A 13,075-nucleotide genomic window follows, 5' to 3' on the forward strand; every position below is an offset into this window, starting at 1 on the left:
GTCAAGGAGCATTACCAGAAGAGAACTTGTAAGCTACTGGCTGGGAAAATGACTGTCAAAATAAATAACAGTTTACATATTTTTAAAAAAAGGTCTCCACCGCTAGCAGCAACTGCCCGGAGAATGAAAATTTTGGTTAGGGGTGGCCGGCAGGGAGGGAGGGAGGGAGGGAAGAGCTTGCAATCGGAAAATCTGCAGCAACATTTCTGAATTATTTAAAGTTGCACAAGGAACGCGTGGGCTTCTAGTGGGAGAGGGAGGGGTGCTCCGACAAGCACGCAGTACAGGAAACGGTTGCCTGGCAACAAGACCCTTTGGAAGGGAAAGGATTTAATATTGACAGTTGGAAAGATCAGAAGGGAGGAAAGCACAAAAGTGCAGAGAGCGCTAGACAGGCAGGCAGAGGGACAGAAGCTAATTAGTTGCAGACGGGGGACATGAAAGCAAAGGGAGAAGAAGCGAGAAAACAGTGGCTGGGAGTCTCAGACTAAGCATTTGTATTTTAATCTCTGATTAAGATGCTCCAAAACCGAAACGAAACAAAATACGTAATTAGGGCGCTCATAAACCCAGTGTTTACTTGAAAGCCCTGCAGAATGTGCCTCCGGATGTAAATATGTTGTACTTGCACCCGAGGAATGCCGCATGGATCTTTCCCCCTCTTGTTTTGAAGATGCTTAACACTGCATCATCAAGACAAAAGAGCTGTGGAAAATAAAAAATAAAAAACATAGAGAGGTAGGAAGAAACTAGACAGCAAGTTGCCTTTCTAATAATAATAATAATAAATTTTATTTATATCCCGCCCTCCCCAGCCAAAGCCGGGCTCAGGGCTTGTGCTCACTTGATTTTTGTCACCTCTTGGTTGGATTTTGGCCCATTGGGAAAGTGGAACCTGATCATAGGAATGTATGAAACCACTTTTCTGTCAATCAAAGGGATGAGGAATATGCTGCCCTCCAGATATGGTTGGACTCCAGCCCCCTTCAGCCTCAACCAGCAGGGATGATGTGAGTTGTAGTCCAGCAAAATCTGGAAGGCCACAGGTAACCCATCCCTGTTATCCCTGAGCCATTCCATTAGTCCAGTGTTTCACATCAATCTTGGGCCCCTAGCTGTTGTTGGACTACAACTCCCATCATCCCCTGCTTGCAGGACCAGTGGTCAGGGATGATGTGAGTTGTAGTCCAACCACAGCTGGGGACCTAAGAGTGATGAGAAACACTGCAGTAGTTCAGTGTCTCTAGCCCCGTAGTGCCTATTCCCTGATTGGGAATGGCTTTTAGATGGTCTTTCCTAGACCTGCCTGGAGATTCCAGGGATTGGACCTGAATGCAAACCACGTGCTCTGCACTAGTGACCTCCAGCTCTTTCCAAAGGAACCTTAAACATCTTCAGATGGTTTGTAATCCACCTACCTACCTCTGTGTCATGGTTTAGACATGGGACAAAACCCCCAAACAAGATGGGAACTGCATGGGAACACATTGTTCTCACCTAAACTGGGCCATGTTATACTTGCAGTATTGAACACACCAACTTCAAAAACATATAATATCCATTTCAGGAATCAGCCACTTGCAACGTGATCTGAGCTCACAATTCTGCAAAAGGCTGTACTCAGAACCCACTGAGATGCATGCCAAAGCCTGCTGGAACAACGACAATGCCTCAGTCATCTTGGCAGTAGAATCAAAGCTGAGGAGAGTCAAGAGGAAGAAGAAAATGGCAGGGAAGTGTGGATCCGTCACCACAGCAACAGAAGCACTTCCTCTCCTTCCAGGAAGCCTGGATGTGTGCTAGGAGATCCAGTGCTTCCTCAGGCCTGTAGTTGGCTGTTCATCACTCCAAATCTAAAGCTTGAAAACAGGATGTCAGGGAACTGACATCAGAGCGAGAGGCGAAGGGGAGGCTCCCAGATTCTGCGGGTGAAGGACCCATCACCAGGGGGAGAAGCAGCTCAGTAGAGGAGGAAGGAAATCAGCGCAACACCAGGGATAAAGGGGGGCAAATGGGGGAAGTGGAGGGAGAGCTCCGGGATTCTTCTCTGGAGATTAGTGAGGAGAGCACAGGCCCTCCACTACCCACGCCCTCCCTGCGCAGAAGACTCCCGCGCAGTGAGAGAAGGAGGCGACTGGGAGTCAGACAGCTTTTATGCTGGAAAAGGTTTAAGAAACGCCCACAGACAGATTCTGCCAGCGACTGAGACAGCCACACGGAGATGGACTGTGCAGTCAGAACGGTTTAACCAAGGCAATTAAGCCTAGAGAGGCGGCAGTTTACGCACGAGTAACTCATACCCATTACACAAGGCTACCAGGCCTACAAGAAACAGCAAACTAAGAATGTCGGAAAACATTGCTTTAGTGCTAAGATACTTCACCAAATTTGTGCTCTGGTAGGTTTCTGAAAGAAAATACTGTTATTTAAACTGTGCACTTTTAAAATCCTGGCATACTTCAGTAAGCTCATCCATTTGGTAGAAGAGGAAAATGTGTTGTTGGTGGGTTCTTTTGCTTCTTTATATGAGCAGGTTTATTTCACACATACAAACAGGTTTTCGAAAGCCTGCTTACTGAAGCTCAATATTCCCGGACAATCACAAACGGCTTTCAGATAGAGGCACAATAGTGTCGGATGTTAACAAAAAAACAACAACCCAGTATTATGCTGGATTTTTTTTCTTACTTAAAGAGAGTTCAAAGCTGAAGGCTTACTTCAAGGAAGATCATTTGGCCACACAAGAGACTCGTCCACTTTTAATACTGTGAAAAGCATACATTGAGCTGGAGTCAAAAGCCGCTTCTGCACTGATGCGCTGCCTCCTTCGATATGCAGTTGTGAACTCTAGAAATGAGTGCAACAAATCTGGACTCCACATTTTTGCAGCTTTAGATTCATTGCATGAGCAAGGCGTAGCCGGACTATAAAGCACCAAGCCTGACCACACAGCAGTTTGAAGTTGCCCCACAGGCTTTCACAGGGAAATGCAGAGCACTTCGTTTCTGTTCATTCTCTCTCTCTCACACCCATATTTATGTTCTTGTTTGTAATATTTATTCGCTGCCCTTCAGCCAAAGGTCTCAGCAAGTCTTACAAAGTAACTGATAGAAGGAATGTAACAGTAAATATAGAAAAGTACCGTATTTTTGGCCCCATAAGACGCACCGGCCCATAAGACGCACCTAGTTTTTTTTTGGGGGGGGGGGAATAAAGGAAAAATATTTTTATTTCCCCCCCAGGTGCGCTGCGCTAATCCCGAAGCTTGCGGCGTGCGGAGCTCAGCACGCCCCAAGCTTCTGGGTGCCGGCAAGCAGTCCACTAGCCCTGGGAGAGCCGCGGGGCTCTCCCAGGGCTAGCGGATCGCTGCGCTACACCAGAAGCTTGGGGCGTGCGGAGCTCAGCGCGCCCCAAGCTTCTGGGTGTGCGCAAGCAGTCCACTAGCCCTGGGAGAGCCGCGCGACTCTCCCAGGGCTAGCGGACAGCTGCGCTAATCCCGAAGCTTGGGGCGTGCGGAGCTCAGCGCGCCCCAAGCTTCTGGGTGTGCGCAAGCAGTCCGCTAGCCCTGGGAGAGCCGCGGGGCTTTCCCAGGGCTAGCGGATCGCTGCGCTACACCAGAAGCTTGGGGCGTGCGGAGCTCAGCGAGCCCCAAGCTTCTGGGTGCCGGCAAGCAGTCCGCTAGCCCTGGGAGAGCCGCGGGGCTCTCCCAGGGCTAGCGGATCGCTGCGCTACACCAGAAGCTTGGGGCGTGCTGAGCTCAGCACGCCCCAAGCTTCTGGGTGCCGGCAAGGTCTCCGCTAGCCGTGGGAGAGCCGGGCGCCTCTCCCAGGGCTAGCGGACAGCTGCGCTAATCCAGAAGCTTGGGGTGTGCGGAGCTCAGCACGTCCCAAGCTTCTGGGTGCCGGCAAGCAGTCCGCTAGCCCTGGGAGAGCCGCGCAACTCTCCCAGGGCTAGCGGACTGCTTGCCGGCACCCAGAAGCTTGGGGCGTGCGGAGCTCAGCGCGTCCCAAGCTTCTGGGTGCCGGCAAGCAGTCCGCTAGCCCTGGGAGAGCCGCGCTACTCCCCCAGGGCTAGTGGACCGCTGCGCTAATCCCGAAACTTGGGGCGTGCGGAGCTCAGCGCGTCCCAAGCTTCTGGGTGCCGGCAAGCAGTCCGCTAGCCCTGGGAGAGCCGCGGGGCTTTCCCAGGGCTAGCGGATCGCTGCGCTACACCAGAAGCTTGGGGCATGCGGAGGTCAGCGCGCCCCAAGCTTCTGGGTGCGCACAAGCAGTCCGCTAGCCCTGGGAGAGCCGCGCGGCTCTCCCATGGCTAGCGGAGCGCTGCACTAATCCCGAAGCTTGGGGCTTGCGGAGCTCAGCGCGCCCCAAGCTTCTGGGTGCAGGCAAGGTCTCCCCTAGCCGTGGGAGAGCCGTGCGGCTCTCCCAGGGCTAGCGGAGCACTGCGCTAATCCCGAAGCTTGGGGCGTGCGGAGCTCAGCGCGCCCCAAGCTTCTGGGTGCAGGCAAGCTCTCCGCTAGCCCTGGGAGAGCTGGGTCTCCTACAGCTAGCGGATAGCTTCCTGAAGCCTGGAGAGCGAGAGGGGTCGGTGCGTACCGACCCCCCTCGCTCTCCAGGCTTCAGCGAAAGCCTGCATTCGCCCCATAAGACGCACACACATTTCCCCTTCATTTTTGGAGGGGGAAAAGTGCGTCTTATAGGGCGAAAAATACGGTAGGTTCAGAGCAGAGCGCAGCAGAACAAAACACCAGCGTAAAAGTAAGTCACACAAGCTAAAAGGCCTGGGCAAAGAACAAGGCTTTCCACTGGGAGCTGAAAAGAAAACAAAGATCATGCCAGATGATCTCTGGGGAGGGAATTTGAGAAGTGGGTGCCACAGCTGAAAAGGCCCTGTCTCCAAACACCATCCCCCTTACCATAGATGGCAGAGGGACCGAGAGCAAGGCCTCGGTGGCTGATCTCAAAAGGCCTCTCCTCCTTCCGGAGGGGAGGTGTTGTGGGCGGGAGACGACTCCCGCGTCATGCAGGGGGCATTATGCCCCCTGCCCCATCCACATGGCTGGCGTGCCACGTCCCCGGTTGGGCACCCAATCGGGCGGCTTGGTGGGGGCGTGGTTTGCTGCTCAAGACGCAGCCGCGCCAGCCATTTGTCTCATTTGCTCACCTTCTCGTCACAAGTCACCCACCCACTTCTCCGTTAGGGCTTAGCTTTTCTCTTGACCTTGCTATGGACCTATAGCTGGTTGCCCAGGTTGCCCAGGTTGCCCAGGGGGCCTGGAAGGAATTTTTTCAACTGGCATTAGGCTTTTTGGTTTTTTTGCCTACCTCGTAGCAATCGTCACAACTTTCTTGGTATTGGGTGGTTAGGCATTGGAATGTGTTGTTGGTGTGTGGAAGAGCAAGGTGTGGCCATCACCTACCCCTTCAAATTTGGGTATTCCGTTAAAGGAATCCGGCGGTCGTGAATCCTGTCCGATGCCTTTGTGGCGGGGAGCCATGGCACGACCCTCGGTGACATCAGGGGAGAGCTTATAGTTGTATTAGCATCAACAGGCTCCCCCGACTGGTGGTTAACCCCCTCTTCAGACTCACCCCTCTTCGAGTGGGTGGAGTCAAATCTTCCGTGGTCCAATGCCTAAGCCAATACCTTCTCACTTGCTGTAATCAATAAAGTTGTGGCCTTTTCTTGCCCATTAACCTTATATTCTGTGTCAACGTGTCTTTATTCCACCAAGCGGGGGTCGGGTCCTCGAACCACAATTACAGGTTAATGGAGGTCTAAAGCCAATCCTTCAGATACTCTGGTCCCATGTTATATAGGGCTCTTTAAGTCAAAACCAGTCCCTTGAATTTTGCTTGGAAATGGGCTGGAAGCCTATGTATATTCACAAGACCTGATGGGATAGATCTCCATGTCTGGTCTCTGTTAATAAGCGTGCAGCTCTAATTGGCAATCCTCAAAGGCAGCCCCACATAGCTGGTATTGCAGTAAAGTGAACCAAATATACTGAAAACTGCTACAAGGGTAGCTCTGTCCAGGAGGGGTCACAGCAAGAGTCAAGTGGATATGGGGCAAGAAACTGAAACAGAATCTTGACAAGGTGGCGGCTCTGTTGATCAGCTGTCCAGGGAGCTGTTTCAATCAGCTCCAGAAGAGACTCTACTTTCCATGCAAGATAAGGTGCACAGTTAGGGAGTGGTGTAGCACTTAGAATCATAGAATCATAGAGTTGGAAGAGACCACAAGGGCCATCGAGTCCAACCCCCTGCCAATCAGGAAACACCATCAGAGCACTCCTGACATATGGTTGTCAAGCCTCTGCTTAAAGACCTCCAAAGTAGGAGACTCCACCACACTCCTTGGCAGCAAATTCCACTGTCGAAGTTCTTCCTAATGTTTAGGTGGAATCTTCTTTCTTGTAGTTTGGATCCATTGCTCCGTGTCCGCTTCTCTGGAGCAGCAGAAAACAACCTTTCTCCCTCCTCTATATGACATCCTTTTATATATTTGAACATGGCTAGCATATCACCCCTTAACCTCCTCTTCTCCAGGCTAAACATGCCCAGCTCCCTTAGCCGTTCCTCATAAGGCATTGTTTCCAGGCCTTTGACCATTTTGGTTGCCCTCCTCTGGACACGTTCCAGTTTGTCAGTGTCCTTCTTGAACTGTGGTGCCCAGAACTGGACACAGTACTCCAGGTGAGGTCTGACCAGAGCAGAATACAGTGGCACTATTACTTCCCTTGATCTAGATGCTATACTCCTATTGATGCAGCCCAGAATTGCATTGGCTTTTTTAGCTGCCGCGTCACACTGTTGGCTCATGTCAAGTTTGTGGTCAACCAAGACTCCTAGATCCTTTTCACATGTACTGCTCTCAAGCCAGGTGTCACCCATCTTGTATTTGTGCCTCTCTTTTTTTTTGCCCAAGTGCAATACTTTACATTTCTCCCTGTTAAAATTCATCTTGTTTGTTTTTGCCCAGTTCTCTAATCTGTCAAGGTCATTTTGAAGTGTGATCCTGTCCTCTGGGGTGTTAGCCACCCCTCCCAGTTTGGTGTCATCTGCAAATTTGATCAGGATGCCCTTGAGTCCATCATCCAAGTCGTTGATAAAGATGTTGAATAAGACCGGGCCCAAGACAGAACCCTGTGGCACCCCACTAGTCACTTTTCTCCAGGATGAAGAGGAACCACTGATGAGCACCCTTTGGGCTGACTGACCGAACCCTTTGGGTTCGGTCAGTCAGCCAGTTACAAATCCACTGAGTGGTAGCATAGTCAAGACCGCATTTTACCAGCTTCTTTACAAGAATATCATGGGGCACCTTGTCTAATGCCTTGCTGAAATCAAGGTAGGCTACATCCACTGCATTCCCTTCATCTACCAGGCTTGTAATTCTGTCAAAAAACGAGATCAGGTTAGTCTGACATGACTTATTTTTCAGAAATCCATGCTGACTATTGGTGATCACAGCATTCCTTTCTAGGTGCACTTGTCTTTGTCTCTTGAGTTTCGAAAGGCATAAAGGACCTTCTATCCGTAGAGGTTTATCCACCGACTGCACCCCTAGACAGCGACAGTCTAGCCAGTTATCCATGCCTTGGTAACTTAAAGGCTCCATGGACTACCAAAAAGAGCTTAAAATGGGGCTGCCTTCAGAGACAGTTTGGAAGCTGCAGGTAGTCCAGGGGTTATACAAAGATCTTCCGGCACCTTCATTGTACAGCTTCCAGAAAATGTTGAAAATGCACCTCTTTACCCTGGCTTTTGGCACTTGAGGTGCATGTTTTTAGGGCCTGCCTGTTTTTGTGGTTGCAAGCTGTTTTTAATATTGTGTTTTAATGTTGTGACCCGCCCTGTGACCATAGGGCAATTTGCAGGCAATAAATAAATAGTATTGACTATCAGTCTTTGTATTCCCGAGCCCATTCCTTCACATGTAATTCTACAAACACACACACACACACACACACACACACACACACACACACACACCACTGCCAGTAGTCTAACTTCAGACTGTACAGTTGTACCTCGGGTTAAGTACTTAACTCGTTCCGGAGGTCTGTTCTTAACCTGAAACTGTTCTTAACCTGAAGCACCACTTTAGCTAATGGGGCCTCCTGCTGCTGCCGTGCTGCCGGAGCCCGATTTCTGTTCTTATCCTGAAGCAAAGTTCTTAACCCGAGGTACTATTTCTGGGTTAGCGGAGTCTGTAACCTGAAGCGTATGTAACCTGAAGCGTATGTAACCCGAGGTACCACTGTACTTCTCTCTCGTCTCTTCATTGAGTTAAGCTGCCATGCACATTGTTGCACTGTGTAAAATACATTAATCAGCACCAGCATTCCACACTCCCACCTATTGATCCAATAGAGCACATATACTCTTTCCAGTAGCCAGGCTGACTCTTAAAATGAATGCTCTGCAGGTAGGAAAGACAGGTGCTTCCAGTGCCATAAGCCACATTGGTGCCACAAGGCAGGAATGTCTCTTCCATCCGAAGCAATAATAGTCCCTGGTGCAGTTTCAGCCACATCCTTGTGCTTAATTTCACCAGGTATCTTTTACGAATCCCCAAGAAGATTTAAAACAGATTTCAGCTGTGATAAAGCCCACTCTGATAAACTGAAATGGTTCTTGGTGACGAGCCCAAAAAAAATTCAAATGTTTAACTCTCTTTTTTTCAAAAAGATAAGTTCACCCTCAAGAAGCTTTGCTGTAGAAAAGAAAGCAAGGAAAGTGTTCTTTATCCGCCACCATCTCTTATACAGGCAGAAGAATCTCTCGCTTGGTTTTCGTAGCTGCTGAATTATCCTATGAATGGCAAGCCTGGTATGCAGAGAACTCAATTTACATGCATTTCATATAGAACCATTTTCCGGGGTTTCAACAGGGTTAAATATCTGGCAATGGGTATATTAAGCTATAAAAACAGAATCCCCAAGACTTCTCCAATATCTGTGATCTTGGTATTTTTAGCTGGCACAATACAACTCTGCAATGCTTCGGAAGTTCACTGTGAAAACATGGTTCACCACCAGCAAACTGAGGGAAGGGAGGGGGAAGTATGTTACAAGGTGACCTGCCACAAAGGTAGGGAGCCTCAGGCCCAGGGGGCAAATGTCAGAATCCAGGCTCCTGGGACCCTCCATAGGTTATACCTCTGCCTTGGTCATAAGGTAAAGGTAAAGGGACCCCTGACCATTAGGTCCAGTCAGGCAGACTCTGGGGTTGCAGCGCTCATCTCGCTTTATTGGCTGAGGGAGCCGGCATATAGCTTCCGGGTGATGTGGCCAGCATGACTAAGCCGCTTCTGGCGAATCAGAGCAGTGCACGGAAACGCTGTTTGTCTTCCCGCCGGAGCAGTACCTATTTATCTACTTGCACTTTGATGTGCTTTTGAACTGCTAGGTTGACAGGAGCAGGGACCGAGCACATGGATGAGGATTTGAAACATGCTTAATTGTCTGAAAAAAACAAAAGCCAAGATTGTTGTCCGGGGACTGCCATCGGAACAGGGAAGGGAGGCAGAGGGGCCATTGGGACACAGGGAACCTCCAAAAATCTTGCGAAGTAGTTCCTCTTCCTATGGTGGGGAAAGCCACACTTCCCGTGGGGAAGAAGGAGAGGGACCAGAGGATGCTGCTGGGAGCCCCAGTGCCGCACCTTGCAAGCCAGCCAGGAGGGAAACACACCTCTTCCGTTGCCCACCTTGCGCAGAGGGGTAAAACGCAAAGAAGGAAGGAAACGGCTGGGGGTGACTAAGTTCTTATGTTGGGGGAGGACCCAGAAAGGACCACTCCCAGATTCTGCTAGCGACTGAGGCAGACATGAACTTGTGGTTCTGCAATGTAAATAGTTTTGCACCAAAATAAAACCTGTAAAAGACAGGTCAGAGTCCTGCCTGGTTACTCACGAGCAACCACCATTGCCATCTGACAATTGTCATGAAACTGACACCTATGGCTAATGACTCTTGCGGGATCCTGGCTGTCAGGGAACTGACATTGGAGCGAGAGGCGAAGGGGAGGCTCCCAGATGATGCTGGCGAAGGACCCAGCAGCAGGGGGAGAAACAGCTCAGTAGAGGGGGAAGCCAATCAGCGCAACACCAGGGATAAAGGGGGGCAGACGCGGGAATTGGAGAGAGGCCTCCAGGACTCTTCACTGGACATCAGTGAGGAGAGCCCAGGTCCTTCGCTACCCACGCCTTCCCTGCGCAGAAGACTCCCGCGCAGTGAGAGGAGGAGGAGACTGGGTGTCAAACAACTTTTATGTTGGAAGAGGTTCAAGAAACGCCCACTAACGGATTCTGCCAGTGACTGAGGCAGCCACAATGAGAAAGGGCTGTGCAGTCAGAAAGGTTTAACAAGGCAAATTTAACTGAGAAAGGCACCAGTTTACGCACGAGTAACTCATACCTATTACACTGGCATTAAGCGAATGGGTTTTGCCAAGGCCTGGCAAAGATAACCAATGCATGTGCCACAATGAGAAAGGAAGAGGGTTGGGGGAAACTGCCTCGCCCACATCAGCTGCTCTTCTCAGCTGAATGACAAGTGGAAAGACTTAGAAGTGCAATTTAAGGCAAAATAAGATCAAAGCTGCAGCAAGTATATAAGAGGGAATAAATGCCATGGATCTTAAGAATGAACTGAGAAGAAAGCACTGTCTAAAATACATGCGCTGTACGGATAGGCAGTTTGCATGCATCACGATGACAAGGCAACTGGGAAGTGAGTCCCTAGCCCACTTTTTCCAACTTAAGGATAAATTGAGCACACTGGAGACAAAATTATGATACGCCAGACAGAACATCCCCCCTCCTTATCTCATATGTGACCATAAGGATACAAGAATGGAAAAAGAGGAAATTGTGCTTGCCGCTTTGCACAAACAATCTTGATATAAAGATGGGAAATGGAAGAAAATAGATCCATACTGAACTACCCTAAGCTGGAAATTACTCCCCAATGATTTATGACCAGTCAAAGACACTAAAGGTAAACTAGTGTAAAAAGTTGGTTGGATTCTTTAACAGGAACTTTCCTACAATTTTTTTATATATAAAAGTGTTATTAGGCCAAAATGGAGGCTTGCAGCCAACTAGTGAAAAGAGCAGCACACACACACACACACACACACACACACACACCTGTAGGAGAAAAAGAGATGAATCTCAAAATTGTACCAATGCATACAATGGACTTTAATAATAAAGTGTCAACAACTCTTAATCTGCTAGAGCAGCCTTCATGAACCTGGTGCCCTACAGAGTACAACTCCAATCAGCCCCAGCTAATAATAATACCTACAAATCCACACAGCGATGATGGAAAAGCTTGATTTTGCCTGCATTTTAATGAGGAACAACCCAATTTGCACTTCTCAAACTAATGCACCAACCAAAACACATCCTTCAAAATTCGCAGCATCCAACCAAACAACATTTACCAATCTTGGAGTAAGTGTGCCTATATTGGTGAAAATGAAATACGAAACGCATTATACTGGGGCAAATGTGTAACATGTGTGCATTAGTCAAAACTGCAGGCAAAAACAATGTGCTTTATTAGGTGAAATTCACACCCAAATGTTGGTGAATTTTCATGCTATAAAATAAAACAGCAAATTGCTGCAGAAATGTGGAAAACCAGATTTGAGACTGGGAAAACGAGGAATGTAATATAACTGAAATGGACAGATTTGTTGATCCCTACACACAGATTTTTATTTTTATTATTATTATTATTATTTTGCTGAACCACCGGTGGAGTCTTGTCTATTAGGGCGAGTGGGCACTGAACCGCCAATCTCAGGCAGCCCCTTGGTCAGTCTCCATTTGGCTGCCTTCTTACTTGTAAATCAACCCAGGGAGTGACCCTGGCTATCAGGTTCCTTCACCTTCCTTCTCAGTGTGGTCAAAGAATCACAGAATTGTCGAGTTGGAAGAGACACCCTGTAATACAGGAATCATAGATCTGTCGGTGATTAGCTCTAGTTCCACTTATTATTGGCTCTGACTGACATTGGCTCTGTCTCCATCTGCTTTCCCCCTCCCTTCCAAAAACTGCAATTAATCCAGAATGCGGCAGCTAGACTGCTGACTGGGAGTGGCCGCCGGGACCACATAACACCGGTTCTGAGAGATCTGCATTGGCTCCCAGTACGTTTCTGAGCACAATTCAAAGTGTTGGTGCTGACCTTTAAAGCCCTAAATGGCCTCGGTTCTGTATACCTGAAGGAGCATCTCCACCCCCATCGTTCAGCCCAGACACTGAGGTCCAGCGCCGAGGGCCTTCTGGCGGTTCCCTCATTGCGAGAAGTGAGGCTACAGGGAACCAGACAGAGGGCCTTCTTGGTAGTGGCGCCCACCCTGTGGAACACCCTCCCTTCAGATGTGAAGGAAATAAGCAGCTATCCTATCTTTAAAAGACATCTGAAGGCAGCCAGGGAAGTTCAGGGAAGTTTTTAATATTTAACGCTGTACTGTTTTTAACACTTGAATTGGGAGCCGCCCATAGTGGCTGGGGAAACTCAGCCAGATGGGCGGGGCATAAATAATAAATTATTATTATTATTATTATTATTATTATTATTATTATTATTATTATTATTATTATTATTATTCCAAGTCCCAGTGTAGTGCTGGATTACCAAATAGGCACAGTAGGCACCAGTCTATGGGACCCACGTCTTTGAGGGGCCCCATGACAATGGATCATAATAATATTGCTTTGATCTTGGAACAAAACTACAATCAAGCTTTCTTAGTTCAATGCTATTCCACTAGAGTGCATGCATAAGAAACCTCCAGATATGAAGCTTTATTGGTGTGTCACGAGTTCCCACTGACTCCAGATCCTAGAATATTCACGAGTAGCCATGTAGAAGGGTAAAATCAAAGGCATATTAGGAGATGATCTATGAGAGGCCCCTCGCCCCAAAGATTTCAACTGCCTAGGGGCCTCCCACTGGGTTTAATCCAGCACTGTCCCAATGGAGGTCAACTACCACGGTCAAACCCACTCTGATATGACTGGCTTGGGAGAAGAGGGACTGAAAAGAGGGACT

At 48.8% G+C, this 13,075-nt stretch overlaps 1 protein-coding gene across 3 annotated transcripts in view; it reads right to left on the bottom strand.

Annotated features, from left to right (window-relative positions):
* Positions 1-13,075, bottom strand: part of WDR25 (WD repeat domain 25) — a 105,649-nt gene that overhangs the window by 12,664 nt on the left and 79,910 nt on the right. The window lies entirely within an intron of this gene.

The sequence above is a fragment of the Podarcis bocagei genome (genome assembly GCF_964188305.1).
Source record: "Podarcis bocagei genome assembly, chromosome: 1".
In the NCBI taxonomy this organism is placed as follows: domain Eukaryota; kingdom Metazoa; phylum Chordata; class Lepidosauria; order Squamata; family Lacertidae; genus Podarcis; species Podarcis bocagei.